At 47.9% G+C, this 17206-nt stretch overlaps 1 gene segment (V, D, J or C); it reads right to left on the bottom strand.

Annotated features, from left to right (window-relative positions):
- LOC148107267 (T-cell receptor alpha chain constant-like) overlaps positions 1–6580 on the bottom strand; it is a 42657-nt gene extending 36077 nt beyond the window's left edge. Inside the window, exon 1 of the C gene segment in view lies at positions 1195–6580.
- Positions 6581–17206: the final 10626 nt, after the last annotated feature.

Raw genomic sequence — 17206 nt, 5'->3', positions numbered from 1 at the left:
TTCCATTATATGGAACTGAAACAGGAGATGTGCATAAACCCTACCTCCTCCATGCCTTTTCAACTCTATGGGAGTGACTCTCTCAGTCTTTCTTCCTTCTTTCACAACTCTATTTTTAATAGCATCTTAGCAGTATTTCATTCTTAAAGAGAAATCGGTGAGGTTCAACAGGCAAATTGCATTAACACTTGTTGAAAGTAAGCCCTGATCTTTGCCATCTCTAAAGTCTCTATTTGGCTGAAATCGGCCTGGGGTCTTTTCTTGTGAAGATTTGCCTCTCACAGACACCTGAAGTCAAAACACTCATCACCACAAAATGCAAATTTAAACTTCGGAGGAGATTTAAAGGGGTTTAAATCCTAACCAGCATTTATGATACTGACCCAAGGTGCAAGCACTCGAACCACCAGCTTCTAGGGGATTCCAAGATTACTTTGGGTGGCGTTCCGATAGGATTTGCCCAATCAGAAAACACTGTCAGTGTCAAAAGTGATGTCTCCAACCTAACTTGCAAGATAAATGGTTTCATAGCTGAAGGGGACCCATTTTGAGGCACAGAAATATCAGGCGTGTTTGCAGTGTGTGCTAATCCAGATGGGTGATGCCTTTCAGTTACACGGATCTGTGATTGTTTCTTAGATGAAAGAAGGCCGCAGCGATCATCGCACACTTGCTGGCTTAGCATCTACTCTTTCTTTTTTTTTCATTTATTTTTATTACGATGATATATGAGTCACCATACAGTACATCATTAGCTTCTGATGTAGTGTCCCATGATTCACTGATTGTGTATAACACCCAGTGCTCCACACAACACGTGCCCTCCTGAATACCCTTCACCCGGCTAGCCCATCCCCCCACCCCCTTCCTCTCTAAAACCCTCAGTTTGTTTCCCTGGGTCCAGAGTCTCTCATGGTTCCTCTCTCCCTCTGTTATCCGTCCCCCTTCCTCTTTCCCTTCCTTCTCCTAATCATCTCCCTGCTACTCCTTGTGTTCCACAAATAAGGGAAACCATGTAATTGTCTTTCTCTGCTTGACTGACTTCACATAGCATCTATTCTAACTAAGCTCAGCAAGAACAGTAATGGACCGTATACATTTGTAAACCTTGCTTTGCCAGAACTTTTCGTAAGGAATCTTCTAGATTGAACTGGCAATCGTGTCTTGAGGCCAGAGGCCAAGCCAAATACTCACCACAGACTTGCCTGCAGTACCTGTAGATTCGGGTCAATTCTTCTTTTTGAGATCCCCAAACTATCCTGAGGTTCCGATACCTGCCGGGAAGTAACCCTCTTTACTCATCTGGCAAGGCTCCTGAGAACTCTGTAAGCAAGGTTATCAGGCCAATATGTCCAAGGGGCTCCATCAAGTCAACCTGATATCCTTCAACTTGTCTGGTCATATCAGGGTCTATATGCATGTCTCTCTCTCTCCAACAGGACACTTCATTCAACGCCTTGGTAAAATAACTAAAGTTTCCAGGAGTGACCTGTTGCAAGGAAAACAGACTTGTGTTGAACTTTGGCAAATAATCAAACTTACCTTGAAAGAAGGAATACTCACTGAGAGCTGCTGAATTCTGGAGGATTCGGGTAGGGAGAAAAGTGAAATGTTTCCACTTGTTCACAAAAACATATTTTATCCGATCTCCCTATATCATGCATATTTTAACATAAAGTTTCCTTAAATCTGGAAGAACACATATTAAAGAACCAGCAATGTTTCAAACAAGAGTCACAAAACTATCATCATCGTCCTCAACTCTTTCTGCCCCATAGTATTAATTCTTGTTCTGTTTGAATGCAACAAAACCGGCTCCATTAGTTCTGGAAATTCTTACCCAGTTGAGTTTTAGGATTTTAAAGAGCACAACTTATAGTTGTCAAAAATTCCTTTCATGAATCTCCTTGAGGATGAAACACATTCGACAAGGGCATAAATGACACAAGAATCACAAATGTACATGGTTCAAGATCTGATGAGAGCTCATTACAACGCACTTGACAAGGAAATCCCGTTACTTCTGTGACACAGAACATTTCCATAATTAGCACAGCGAGTGAGGACCTTATACTGAGACATATTAAAGCTTGAGGAATTCACATAATTCCTACAACAATTATAACATTTACCCATACAACAGAACCCATGGTTTCCCAATCATTTATTTCACAATGCTTCCCAAGTGACTTAACATACCAAAGAAGCCTAAGTAGTAAAATGAAAAGAACAGAAAAGCAAAGTCTCCACTTACAATTTAAATCCCAGGCAATTTGTTTAAAAATTCAGAATGGTTTAAAGCATAGGCCTAAATAGATATATGGATCATGACAAAACTCACTACTTAAACTGAACCAAGGAGGCCAAAAGACATTTTAGGGAAGATTGTGCAGTCTTTAGCAAAACTTAGCTTCTTTCAAACTGAGACATTTCAGTCCTCTTAAGTCATCAAAAACCTGATAAAGACAAAACATAGAAACTTTGCTTTTCTGCAAAGGTAAAGAAAACACATAATAATAATAGTAATAACATCTTTGTTTACAACTCCCTCTTTTTAATCTTTCATCTTTTTTTTTTTTTTTACGATATGGTAGTCACCATACCGTACATCATTCACTTTTGATGTACTGTCCCATGATTCATTGTTTGCATATAACAACCAGTGCTCCATGCAATACCTGCCCTTCTTAACACCCTTCACCGGTCTAACCCATTTCCCCACCGCCCTCCCCTCTACAACCCTCCTTTGCTTCCCTGGGTCCATGGTCTTTCACTTATTTGTGGAACATAAGGAATAGCAGGGAGATCCTTAGGAGAAGGAAGGGAAAAATGAAGGGGGGGGGCACCAGAGGGGGAGATGAACCATGAGAGACTATGGACTCCGGGATACAACTCTTTCACATCAAGAGCAGACCAACAATCCAGGAAAATTTTGTCCTTTTAACAGAGAGAAAAAAAGCAGAATTTCAGACTTATACCATCGTACCTATAAAATCCATTCATTTCGATCTTAGTCCTGACCATAAATAAAAGTTTTTTCCGAAGTTGCGCTTCACAAACTTCCTACACCTTTCTTTTTCATTCAGATTTTGTCCTGAGACTTTTCTCTCTGAATAAACAGTCTTTATTTAGTACAAAATAACAAAATTGCCTTTTTTCTTTCCTGAACAAAAATGTATTCTCATTCCTTATAGTGCCCTTATAAAAATACAGCTTAACCTTTCTTGCATACACAGTTGCTTCACCTATCATTTCCAGCAATCTCAATGTACACTTAGCAGAATTTTAACTTTTACAAACCTTTGCCTCCACTGAAAACTAAGCAGTAACCAATCCCGAACTGTTCTACCAGAATTCTTTAGATTGGCATTGTATTATTAAAATAACATATTAAAGGGGAACAATGAAGCAAAGAGAGAGTCCAGAAGGACAAAGATCAGAAAGGAACGGAGCCAATATACAGAAACAGGGACTTTACAAGCAATACAATGGCAGTAAATTCACAGCTCTCAGTAGTTACTCTGAATGTAAAAAGGCGCAATGGCCCAATCCAAAGACAGGAGCCTATCAGATTAGATGAAAGGCAAGACCCATCAACATGCCTTCTTTTTTTTTTAAATAATGATATTTTTTATTATATTATGTTAGTCACCATACAGTACACCCCTAGCTTTTGATGTAATGTTCCAGGATTCATTACTTGCCTCTAACACCCAGTGCACCATGCAATACAGGCTCCTCCTGTGGACTGGGCTGTGGTTTGCCAAGCCCTGATCTCCATCAGAGACCTCACCGGCCCCACCTTGCAGGTGTTCCCAGGCCTGCTCGCTCACTGCAAGACCCAGTGACCTGCCTGGGATGTTCCTGGAAACCTCTGCCCCTTAAATTCTCAGATTGTGATCGTAGCGTAAACCAAATCGGACAATGTGCTGTGCTCCGGATTTCAAAATGTTTTCTCAGAAGAGCCATTTTTATCATTCTCTGTCCCCATCAACCCCATATTTTGTAAGATCTTATCCACTTAGATTCAGAGTCACTCAAAGGCAACAGCAAATTCACAAACCACATTTAGTGGTGCTTGTTCTGGGCATCATGAGAGACAGTCATCAGCAGAGACTACTCAGGAGGCCAGGACAAGTACACATGATGGGGGGTTGGGAGGGAGAAGACGAACAGGGCAGGGGGAGAACGGGCTTCGGTCCCTGTGTTTTCATGTCACAGGTTAGATACGCAAATATTTCCAAAACCTCATTACTAATTTAAAACAAAAACAAAGACAAAAAATGTAGGACGCTTTCCAGCACTACGGAACTCTAAACAGATGATGGGACTGACCCAAGGTACAATTTCTTAGCTAAAAGGGCCTAGGTTGTTCCAGAACAAAATGTTGACCACAGTTCTCTTTCAGGGTGAGGGCTCTGAACCAGCGTAGTGGATTTTGATTTGGACGGTGGTACATTTACCTAAAAGCCTACGAGCAGGAAGCGGTTGGCAGTGAAGTCTTGGCGTGGTTGGTGTGCGGCAGTCTGGACTTCTTTGTCTAAGCAGGTGCCGGGGCCCTCCACCTCTGGTTTTTCTGTGGACGTCTGGGTGGACAGGCCCCCACTGGAGGGACCAGTTCTGGCTTGAGGTGTCCTGAGCTGATTGTGCTGGGGACAACAGGAGTCTGCAGACGGCTTCCCCACCCACTTCTCACTTACACCTCAAAACAGCTTAGTGTGGTATTATAAAAAATTAACAAATTGGAGAGCAGCAGCAATCCTCCCAAGACGACACGGCTAGGTCACAGCCCACCCGCTTCAATTCACGTCGGTGACCAGCGCCCAGGATGCCCGGAGAGGATAGGCACTGGGGAGGGGGGCAGTCAGCCTGGATGCCCTGGCATCATTTTCCTCTTCTGTTTGAGAAGATACACTGTGTGCGTGGTGACAAATTCAGACCGTGCCAAGGCTGGAGGTAACCAATGTTACCGAGTTCTTGTCCATCGTTCCAGAGGTGGTCTTTACACATCCTGAGTGTGTGTGTGTGTATGTGTGCATTTACACACATGTGTGCACACACTGGACAGGGCACCCTTCTTTTTCCTCCTAAGGGCATAACTTGAGGCTTGCTCTGTGCCTACTGATGTTACTTCAGCTCACACGTTCAAACAGCTGTGTAGGTTCCAGCGTGTGGACACGGCAGATTTCATTTCCTGTCTCGGGGGGACTGGGGACATCCGTGCTACAGGTGGCACTGGGCCAGAAGGGCCTTGTGTCCAGGCCCACGCGGGAGCCGCGTGGCCCTACTGAGGTGGATGATGAACCTCTCTAGCAGACATGTCCATGGAGGCCTTCTGAGGGGCTTGTTTGGGTCTCTGTCTGGCTTCTGTCACACCTCATCTCTGGAGCAGCCAGTCCCTAATCTTTTGGCCCTGAACGTTCTTGGAAAAAATGTTCCCTAAGACAGAGGGAGCACAGGACTCCCAGCTGTAGGCTCTGGGCTTCGCCCAGCGGAATGTGATTTTGTTCTTGGGCTCTCCTTAGGGACCCCAATGGGCCCCCCAAGTCATCAGGGTGATTATGACGTCCGCTGGATGTCTCAAAAATATGCATTTTTTACCTGGCTCCCATTCAACTCCATAACGTAGTGCTTTGCTCAATGACTGTAGAGTATGGTCTCATCTGAGGAGAAGCAGGACATTTTAAGACCGCAGAGCCCAAAATTAACAGCCTGGAATTTTGGCCCATGCTCTCTGTTGACTGACTTAAGCCATTACACGGAAAGACACTTTGGCAAATCCTGAACTACTTGTACAAGAGAAGCCACAGACATGACCAGACCATTTAACAAGAGGCATCTGGCCAACCGAACATTTTAGGAAATGGTCTCTACCATTAGTAGGATTGCAAACCCTTCCACACAACCCAAACACAGTGACTGAGAACAGTTCCACCTCGACACAGAACCAAACCCTTAAAACCCACTACGAACATCACAGAAGCTGGCAACCACTGCATCAAATTACGGTTTTCTGGGTTAACACGCTGAGGCCTTGTCACCAACCTCCAAACCTCTTCTCGCTTTGCCTTTTCATGGTGCTGTGGGGCTTGGTGCCTGAGGTAAGAACCAGGGTGAACAGAGCCTGGGCAGAATCACCTCAGATGCTCAGGAGGTGGAGGCCAAGGGGTCAAGGGTCAGCTCAGGCCCTCTGGCTTCTCTCTCCTACAGGCAGACGTCCCGTAAGGTGCACTGGCGGGGCTGACAGGGGACGCCCCGGCCTGCTGGTCGGGGTCAGAGCTGCGGCTGTGAGCGGGAGGGCCAACAAGCTGGAAGGTGAGTGGGCAGGAAGGCTCTGGCTCTGAGTGCTCATGGGCATGAGTCAACACCAAATACTCTGGCAGGGTGCACGTAGCAATGCTGACCTCCAGAGCTGGGCCCCCAACAGGCTGTGGCCATTTAGAATCAGTTTATGATTTTCAATGAGTTTTTTCCTTTTTTTTTTTTTCCCCCCAAAATACCTCAATTTACAAAAAGCACACATTGGGCTTCCATCCATAGCTGACAGCAAATAAGCGACTGCCTTGGTTGAAGAATCTTTTCTGGAACGACCCACCGTTTGTCTTATCCATAAGCCCTGTGCCACCATCTTTCTGCTGAGCCCAGGCAGCAGTGTGGGTGCTACTCCCCGGCCTGAGGGCTCTAACCCGGGCTGGGCTCCTGAAGCCTCTGCAGCCCCACAAGCTGGACCCTTTTGGGATGCCACACTGCCATCCCTCAGAGCTCAGTCCCTAGAGCGAGGAGGGTCACCCCCCTGCCCTCAGGTGCAAGAAGCAGGGTTCTCCGCCGCATGGAGGTTTAGGGTCTCAGGCTAACCTATGCCAATGGAACTCATGCACAGAACCACCGGAGCTTGCCCCGTTCGCAGGAACAGTTTGGGAAACTGACAAAAAACAGGCGATCTCTCAGAAGGCAAGCAGAGATGCTTCCAGCTTGCCCGTCTGCAGCTGGAGACTCACGCTGCCAGGAGGCAGCAGCCACACCACCCCCGGGGCCTAGGCTGGGCACTTGTGGCCTGGCAAGCTGCCATGTAGTGTGTGGCCTTGAGGAGAGATGATGCCGCAGAGGCGGTGAGGGCGCAGGTGTGCAGGGAAAGGCAGCCAATGCGTGAACGACCCCTCTGCATAATCTTGGCCAGGGGACGCAGCTCTGCTCAGAGGCGCTTTTGCAAGGGTTGCGCCAGAGGCTCAAGCCCCCAAGAGGGGCTCGGGTCCCCATTATCCTGTGGATGGGGTACCAGTGAAGGAGAAGAGGACCCAGAGCCCCAGGTTCCTTCAGTGGAATCCTAACTGGTAGAGACGTAGGGCCCCACCGTTCCTGTGCCCACTGATGTTCACTCTGGGCCTTCTGAGGCTGGGCGCTGTAGGACTCAGGGTGCAGGAATCCCCCAGTGTGTTGTGTTCCTCTCCTGCCCCTTCCCTGACCCCAGTGCTGTCCTCAAGGAGTAAGGAACTGCATTCAGGACTCCGAGGCTGGGACTCTCACCCATGCTGCTTTTCCAGCCTGGGGCAGTTCACCTGGCTGGTGAGCCGAGTCTCATTGCCAGGCAGCGGGCATGAACATGGCGCTCTGCGCGGTGACCACATTGTGCAGGTGTGGCCTTGCCTCCCTATGTGCCACTACCTTGTACCTGTACCGGGCTTGCCCGCCCACGGCCTGCTGCTTCCACAAGTTGTAGTAAGTAGGGTGAGGAGTAGTGGCGCCTGGAGCTTAGCAGCCTCGACGACAAGCACCTCCATGGGCACACTAGCCGGGCTCTCACCAGTGATGTCGTACGCCATCCGGATGAGCTCATAGTGCCGCTATTTCTTCACACCTACAGGTGGAAGGAAACAGGGGTCAGCTGGCCCAGGACCACCTCCCTCTCTTGGAACCACACCGAGGGGCTGCGGGGCAGGCCGTGGGTGTCACCAGAGGGTCGCTGGAACGTTCTCCTCCTCCTTCCCTGACCCCAACGTAACAGCCACCCTGCGCTGCAGTGCACCCCTCCCACTCTCCGCTCACGGGAAAGGTGGCAGCAGGCCACCTATAAGGCCACCTTAACTAACACTTCAATAAAAATCTGAAAAGAAATAACAAAGAAAAACCTTACGGACAATACATTTACAGCAACGTCTCTTTACTGAAAAAACCCACGTAATAAGCAGACTGCCCAGTTCAGACCCACGTTGGCCAAGCGTCCACTGCAATACTGGAAATCCTAGCCAGAGCAATTACACAAGAAAACTAAATCAATAAAAGGCATCCAAACTGGAAACCAAGAAGTGAAGGTCACTCTTTTCAGATGACATGATATTATATGTAGAAAACCCTAAACACAACCACAAAAACAACTATTGAACAAATTCAGTAAAGTGGCAGGGTACAAAATGCATAAAAATCTGTGCTCCCTCGTTTCAAACTCTATTACAAAGCTCTACTGATTGCTGGCATATTGGCATCAAAGCAGACACACAGATCAACAGAACAGAAGACAGAGCCCAGAAGGAAACCCACACTTCTACGGTCCGGTACTTTATGACCAAGGAGCCAAGAACATGCAAGGGGGAAAGGACAGTCCCTTTACTGAGCGGTGCTGGAAAAACCGAACAGACCCATGCAAAAGAATGAATCCGTACCACTATCTTACACTCGACACAAACATTAACTCAAAATGAATTCAAGACCTGAAACCTTACAACTCTTAGCAGGAAACATAGGGACAAAGCTGCCCTACGTACTACTCAGGCGTGAATTTTTTTTTTTGGATCATGTTCCAAAAGCCAAGGCAGTAAAAGCAAAAGTAAATAAGCGAAGCTACAAGAAACTAAAAAGCTCCTGCCCAACCATGAAAATCACCAACTAAATAAAGAGGCAACCTACCGCCTGGGAGAAAAGACTTGCTACTCATAAATCTCATAAAAGGTGACTTTCCAATATATAGAATGAATTCCTACAACTCAATCACAACAACAACAAAAAACAAAGTGGAAGGATTTTCCAAACGGACATTATGCAGAGAAGACACAGAGACGTCAACAGTTCCGTGAAAAGATGCTCCACATCAATAATCATCAGGGAAATGCAAATCGAAACAACACTGAGGTATCGCCTCACACTGCTTAGAAGGTTCGGTATCAAAAAGACAGAAATAACAAACGTTAGCTAAGATGTGAAGGAAAGGGATCCCTGGTGCACTGTTGGTGGGTACAGAAGTAGGTGCACACGCTGTGGAAAACCGTATGCAGCCTCCGCCAACAAAAGAAAAATTAAAAAGAGAACTATCCTACAATCCAGTAACTTCTCTTCTTAGCTTTCAACGGAACAAAATGAAAACACCTATTTGAAAACATATTTATACCTGCATCTTCATTGCAGCATTAACCATATGTAACTAATTTAACATATAAAGCATCATATTCAAGTATACAATATATAAAACATCTATAAAATAAATTATAATACAAAACTGTATATACATAACTTAGAGGACCCAAGAGAGAAGAATAACCTACAAGACCATGTCCGTGGAGAAACAGAACCAGAAAGAGCCCCTTCCAACCCAACCCATCTCCCCACCACCCAAGCAACAGCCTTTCCTGCTGTGGCCACCGCTGAACATACCGCCCACGCCCTCTCCCATCTCTGCCTGGGACCATACGGCTGCTGCCCTCGCCACCCATGACAACTCACAATCCTCGCCCTCACCGCCGCCTGGGACTCAGAGCCCTAACCAACCATGCCATCCTCTTCCCCGCCAGGGAACCCACGACTCCACGGCCCTTGACGTCACTGCACACCTACAATGCAGGTGCCGCTGCCACCAGGGCCCCTGACCTCACTGACGCGCAACCACCGTCGCCACGGAAATCAACACCCGCGCCACAGCACGACCACGGAACTCCCCGCCGCTGCCCTCACCACCCTCACCGCCCCTTGCGTCACAGCCCATGCCACTTGGGAACTCACCGTCGCCCTCGTTGCCGCTGCCTCCACAGCCGCCGCAGCCACCTCCAGCGCCGAGGCCGAATCTGTGGATGCCGCCTCCAGCGATGCCTCTAGCGACGCCACCTTCAATGCCGGAGGCGGCGCACCACTGACGTCAAAGGGAGGCGCCGCCGCCAGCGCCGCCGAGGCTGGGGCTGCCTCCAACACCGAGACCTCTTCAGTCGACGCCCCTCCAATAAAGCAGCCTCTGCTGCCTCCAGGGACGCCGCCGCTCTCGCTGACTCCCTCGAAGCCCAAGACACCTCCAATGCTGCCGCCGATGACACGATCAACGCTGCCGAAGACTCCACCGCTGCCAACACGTCCGCACTGGAGTCCGCGCAGCACCGAAGTGAGAAGCGACCAGCGTGCGGGGCTCCGCCCCCAGCCTGCGGGGCTCCGCCCCCAGCCTGCGGGGCTCCGCCCCCAGCCTGCGGGGCTCCGCCCCCAGCCTGCGGGGCTCCGCCCCCAGCCTGCGGGGCTTCCATAGTCGCCCCTGCTGCTTCCTGTGCCAGGGGCACTGCCTCCAGAAACAGCGGTGCCCCGGGAGCTTCCAGTAGGGGCGCTGCAGCGGGCACCTCTGGCAGGCACGCTGCATCTTGTGGTCGCCCCTGCTGCCTCCAGCGAGAAGGGCGCCTCCTCCACTGCGGCGGGCGCCGGTCCCAGGAAGGATGCTGATGCACGAGCCGCCTCCAGTAAAAGCAAAGCCTCCTGCAGCTCCTGCAAGGGAGCCGCCTCCATTGTTGTCTCAGTGGTCGCTGTAGGCCTCCAGCCCAGTGGGCACTGCCGCTGGTGCCTGCAGCAGGGGCGCTGCATCCGTGGACGACCCTGCTGTCTCCAGTGGGGGGGGGTGGGACTCGGACCCACCTCCAGCAGGGGGGCACTCCCTGCATGTCCCTGCTCCCTGCACTACTGCGGAGGCCGACCCCAGCCTGCAGGTGCTGCCTCTTGCATGTGGGCTCCGCCTCCAGCAAGTCGCCGCCACCACTTTTAACTCTCATTTTAAGTTGCAAACAGTCTCAACTCAGCAGACAATGAACAGTATGAAAATGCTTTTTTTTCTTTCCTAACCAAGCTGTGGTTAAATATGTGAAGAGATTGTTGATTTTCTTTTTCCATGCTTATTTCCCCTTCACTACAAAATGCCATTTTCACATTCCTGGTAAAAGCCTGGAGAGGGACCGGAGGTAGGGATACAAGAAAGTTCTTTATTGACTGCTATTTTTCATTCTGATTTGTGATCTCAGGGCCTGACCAAAATGTAAATCTGTCTCCCCTAAGGTCTTCAGAGAACTTAACAATACCGTTGGTCTTTTCACTGTTACTCCCCTAGAACAGGATGTATGCGGTTTTTATATCTATTTGTTGGTGATTGTCCCTCAGGATCAGATGATCACCAGTCAAGCTCGACCTAAGTGATTCCCACGTAGTGCCTTCCTCTCCCCCGGAGGTTGTCTTTGGACCGTAGGAACCTCTAAGGCAAACTTTACCTTACATTCCGCGGAAGTTCAGTTACTTCACAACAAAGTCTTGTGCCCCTCCCCCCTTCTATCTGTGTATCTTTCCTGCTGCCTGAGGAAACAGGCTCTTGCCTTCAGGCTCCTCAGCCATATGTCAGATGCGAGTATGCCCCCCAAAATCCAAAGGATATATATTCAGCTCTTCTATTGATCCCGCGGAAACCCAACCTCTTATCTTGGAGACAAGAGCATCCTACCCATTCCCCTTGCTTTTGTTGGAAGGTTGGATAGGCAAGTATTAATGAACATAAAGAGGATTCAGACAATCCTCTTTACAAATTCTATTTCCCCTTAGTTTCAGGGTGAAGGATCCCCCTCCTCTGGGCTCTCTGACGATCTTACGTCCTACGTGTGTTAGTTTAACAAGTATTGCATGGACTTTCATTCCCCCCATCCCTGGAGATAAACCAGACCATCAATGATTTCATTTAATTTCAAATCCCCGTATCGACTTTCAATAAAGTTCTACAATTCTGACACCAGTTGCAATGTGTTTCTTCCACGTGACAAGCAAGTCTTTGACACCACCCGCATGTCCTTTTCTGACACGACCTATCTGGAGATAGTGTCAGCTTGCACAGCTCAGTCCCACCACACTGGACCCCCAGCACCCTTCAGATGCCCATCACAAGTCCAGTTTGCCACCTGTGCTTGACTAGCCACAGATGGAAGGTTCCAACCACTGCCTCCTTAGGCTCAATTAATTTGTTACAGTGGCTCACAAAATTCAGACAAACATTTCACTTACAAACCTACCGGTTTATTATAAAAGGATACAACTCAGGAAGAGTAAGAGAGAAGATCTGCGTAGGGCCAAGTACGGGGAAAGGGGTATGGATCGAGTTTCCATGCCCCGTTCCAGAGCGCCACTCTCCCAGCACCTCCAATGTTCACCAACCCAGAAGCTCTCAGAACCCGTCCTTCAGGGTATTTGTGGAGGCTTCATCACATGGGCATGATTTTATGATTTCATGACAATCATTGTTCTCCAGCCCCTCTCCCCTCCCAGGAGGTGGAGGGCGGGCCTGAAAGTTCCCACCCAATAATCAAGTGGTTGGTTCCACTGGCAGGCAACCAGCCCCCTCCTCAGTCCCAAAGTCTCTCATTAACACAGCAAACAAAAGATACCCCATCACCCTCCACACTTAGGAATTCCAAGGGCTTTAAGGAGCTTTGCTGCAGAAACGGGGTAAGATCACATCTATGTTATAAATCACAACACCGCAAGTTCATAACTCAGTGCTGGACAGTAATACAGCATGGATATTTAAATGATAGGTTCATTTTTATGTTGATAACCGAAAAGGAGCTTCTCAAAGAGCAAATGTTTAGAATTCATCAAATGAAATGACTTTCTGAAAACCAAAATCTTTTACTAAAGTTTTTTTTCCATTTACAGAACAGTTTCTGCAGCTCTGAACCTAATTCTTACCAAAAAGGGGATTAATAAATGTTGGGATCTGGGGGGAAAAGTGACCTCCTAATGTTAGAGCTCAGGGATAGCACTGGAAGGAAGATGAGTCAATGCTCAGATGTATTCCTTGGCCTAGACTTCAGGAAGGCAGAATATACAAGGAGAAAAGAAAACAGACAGGTAGAAGAGTCTCTCAGAGCCTGCATTTCCAAACGGGAAGGCCCTTTCCTACATGGATTCCTTGGTTTCATCAACAAGTATTTATCAAGTGTCCAACTAATCACCAGCGAGGATATTTATAAACAATTACACGATGGAGTCCCTCTTTTCGGACGTTCCTAGTCTAGTGGGGAAGACAGACATTCCAAGAGCCCTTTGGAGAAAATGGGGAGGCTCTATTAACCAGCAGAGCTTCTTTTTCCCTCGGGAATTCTGGGCCCTTGGCTGAAATCCTCACCTGGATCCTCTGTGTGGTTGGCCCATCCGCACTTAATACTGCTCCTCCATCCCTAGCCTCAATCCCACTTCCCTCTTGTACATTCCTCACAGCACCTGCTATTACATGAAAGCGTGTGCTTCTGTCTAAAGCTTACAGTAGAAGCCATGAGAAAGGGATCTTGTTTATTTTGTTCAAGGCCGCTTGCCCTGAGACTAGAAGAACGCCTGGCAAATTCATATATTCGTTCACCGTATGTTTAAAGCATCTACTAGTGCCAGGCACTGACCCGGGCAGAGATCGGGAAGCGGAAATTCCCTCTCCTCGTGGAGCTTCCATTCAAGTACCATAAAGACAATGACTATGATGGAGCGCTTTCTTTGGAGAAACTCCACAACACTGAATCCTAACAGCAACTCTGAGACAGGTAGGATTATAATCCTTGCATTACAGGCAAGGAAACCTGGACCCAAGAGGTCAAGTGACTTGCCTAAGGAGAAGGGGCAGGGTTAAGATGCGCACCCAGGGAGTCTGGCCCTAGAGCTCAGTGTCTTACTAATCTGCTAGAACGCCTCTTGCTTACATACCCACAGTATGTGTGCAATAAGTATTGTTGGAAAATGGCTGGAAGCCTACGGAGAACCAAAGGAAGACAAGGACATCATTATGGAGGTACAGGGTAGATGATGTGGGCTGAGGGGGAGGTTAAGGAGCTTCATAGAGAAAGGGACATGGCCGATTCTTGAAGGCCTGGAGTGCAAAGGGTGGGAATACAGGGAGGGTGTGAATGCAAACAACAGACACAGCAACACTTAGTGTGACTGGACCATAAGGGGGTTGGAGAGAGGGCACCAAATTCATATAGTGATGGTAAAGAGCCTCGTACGCCCTGTTAGATGGTTTGAACTTGGTCCCGAAAGTACTCAACACAGAGACCTGAGGTGGCTGAAATGGAATCGCCGAGAAGCTCAGATTTAAAAGACCACGGACAAACCAGGAGCAAAAGGTGTTAAGCCAGAACCAGAATAAAGGAGCGCCATATTCTCTTCCAACTGTGTGATTTCTTTACAGATCTCAGCACCTCTGTAACTGTGGATTAAACGAAGTTCTCAAATCCCCTCTTCCACTTACGCATGACCTCAGGGACCTCAATAAGATCTAACGGCACTGAATTCATGATGACGTTCCAAGGTTTGAGATGATTACCTCATTAAGCTTTTGGACACGTTTTCGAGAAGATGGCTTTTCTTCTTATCACAGAGACAGAAAACAAGCAGATCAAGATCCTTCCCCAGATGGTAGGTAAGTGGTGATCTCACAAAAGAAGGGGAGGATTGGGAGTGTCTCCAGGGCTCCAAGGAAAGCACTTAGGGAGGTGAGACTGCAACTTGTATGGAAACTTTCTTCATCAGCAAGACCGGATCTGTCTGTGCTAGGACCAGGGCCTTGGCTATAGAACACCCAGCACCGTGCTGACAGCTGCTACATGCTCACTAAATGGGGGGGTACCTCGATTTATGCGGTAAACCTGCACTAACGCACGATTCTGCCAACAGAAGCAACCTCTGGTTCAGAGTTTTTGTGTGGGGCGAGGACTTGCAGAACTTTCTACATCTGTCCTACTAAGGTCTTTTCCCCAAAGAACCAACTGTGTATTTTCTTTTTAAGGACCTGTCTCCAATGTCACAGCCAAGAAGAAGGTATCTTTTCCCCTCAGATGTAAAGACAGAAACCACCAAAAGAGGACATCCAAATAAAGGCCTGAACCTCAACCCTGGCGGGAGGTTCAGAACCAAGACAACTTACCACTGTGATGCAAAACCACCGGGGAGATGACAGGGTGGACCATTCTTGTGCCTATCTCACTGGAACCGGCGGCGAAGACGCAGAGGTCAGACGCGTTGCATCCTACCCGCCAGGCCAAGGAATGTGAGCCAAGAAGAACCGTCTGTAAAACAAGTACAGCTTTGAGTTCAGGTCTTAGGGATTGCACTCTGGGAGACACAGAGTCACCCCCAAACGGAAAGTGTGCTCCACACTGCCAGCAGGGAGTGCAGGCTCAAAGAGGTCAAAATCACAGGGTCGCACAAGCTGGGAAAGAGTTAGGATTGCTGCGAGCAGACCTTAAACTAATGCATGGTTGGCGGTTTGGCTACCAGGTGTTCCATGATGTCTATTTCAGACCAAAGCAGGAGGATGGGGTCCTGGAGGTGGCCCAGAGGTCAGTGATCATTTGCAACTACTGACAAAAGTCCAACGTTCATGCTGCTCCCAGAACCTAAACAGAAGATGTGCATCAACCCTATTTCAACTACATTTTGCAGGACTATCTTAGCAATGCTTACTCCTCCTGGAATCTTCTTTCACATTGGAAGTGTGTTCTCATTCATCAACCCCTGGATCTTCCATTATATGGAACTGAAACAGGAGATGTGCATAAACCCTACCTCCTCCATGTCTTTTCAACTCTATGGGAGTGACTCTCTCAGTCTTTCTTCCTTCTTTCACAACTCTATTTTTAATAGCATCTTAGCAGTATTTCATTCTTAAAGAGAAATCGGTGAGGTTCAACAGGCAAATTGCATTAACACTTGTTGAAAGTAAGCCCTGATCTTTGCCATCTCTAAAGTCTCTATTTGGCTGAAATCGGCCTGGGGTCTTTTCTTGTGAAGATTTGCCTCTCACAGACACCTGAAGTCAAAACACTCATCACCACAAAATGCAAATTTAAACTTCGGAGGAGATTTAAAGGGGTTTAAATCCTAACCAGCATTTATGATACTGACCCAAGGTGCAAGCACTCGAACCACCAGCTTCTAGGGGATTCCAAGATTACTTTGGGTGGCGTTCCGATAGGATTTGCCCAATCAGAAAACACTGTCAGTGTCAAAAGTGATGTCTCCAACCTAACTTGCAAGATAAATGGTTTCATAGCTGAAGGGGACCCATTTTGAGGCACAGAAATATCAGGCGTGTTTGCAGTGTGTGCTAATCCAGATGGGTGATGCCTTTCAGTTACACGGATCTGTGATTGTTTCTTAGATGAAAGAAGGCCGCAGCGATCATCGCACACTTGCTGGCTTAGCATCTACTCTTTCTTTTTTTTTCATTTATTTTTATTACGATGATATATGAGTCACCATACAGTACATCATTAGCTTCTGATGTAGTGTCCCATGATTCACTGATTGTGTATAACACCCAGTGCTCCACACAACACGTGCCCTCCTGAATACCCTTCACCCGGCTAGCCCATCCCCCCACCCCCTTCCTCTCTAAAACCCTCAGTTTGTTTCCCTGGGTCCAGAGTCTCTCATGGTTCCTCTCTCCCTCTGTTATCCGTCCCCCTTCCTCTTTCCCTTCCTTCTCCTAATCATCTCCCTGCTACTCCTTGTGTTCCACAAATAAGGGAAACCATGTAATTGTCTTTCTCTGCTTGACTGACTTCACATAGCATCTATTCTAACTAAGCTCAGCAAGAACAGTAATGGACCGTATACATTTGTAAACCTTGCTTTGCCAGAACTTTTCGTAAGGAATCTTCTAGATTGAACTGGCAATCGTGTCTTGAGGCCAGAGGCCAAGCCAAATACTCACCACAGACTTGCCTGCAGTACCTGTAGATTCGAGTCAATTCTTCTTTTTGAGATCCCCAAACTATCCCGAGGTTCCGATACCTGCCGGGAAGTAACCCTCTTTACTCATCTGGCAAGGCTCCTGAGAACTCTGTAAGCAAGGTTATCAGGCCAATATGTCCAAGGGGCTCCATCAAGTCAACCTGATATCCTTCAACTTGTCTGGTCATATCAGGGTCTATATGCATGTCTCTCT

This window comes from Ursus americanus, chromosome 33 (genome assembly GCF_024610735.1).
Source record: "Ursus americanus isolate L20-20 chromosome 33, mUrsAme1.1.p, whole genome shotgun sequence".
Taxonomy (NCBI): domain Eukaryota; kingdom Metazoa; phylum Chordata; class Mammalia; order Carnivora; family Ursidae; genus Ursus; species Ursus americanus.
The sequence above is the reverse complement of the archived record's forward strand: the minus strand, read 5'-3'. Positions and strand labels throughout refer to the sequence as shown.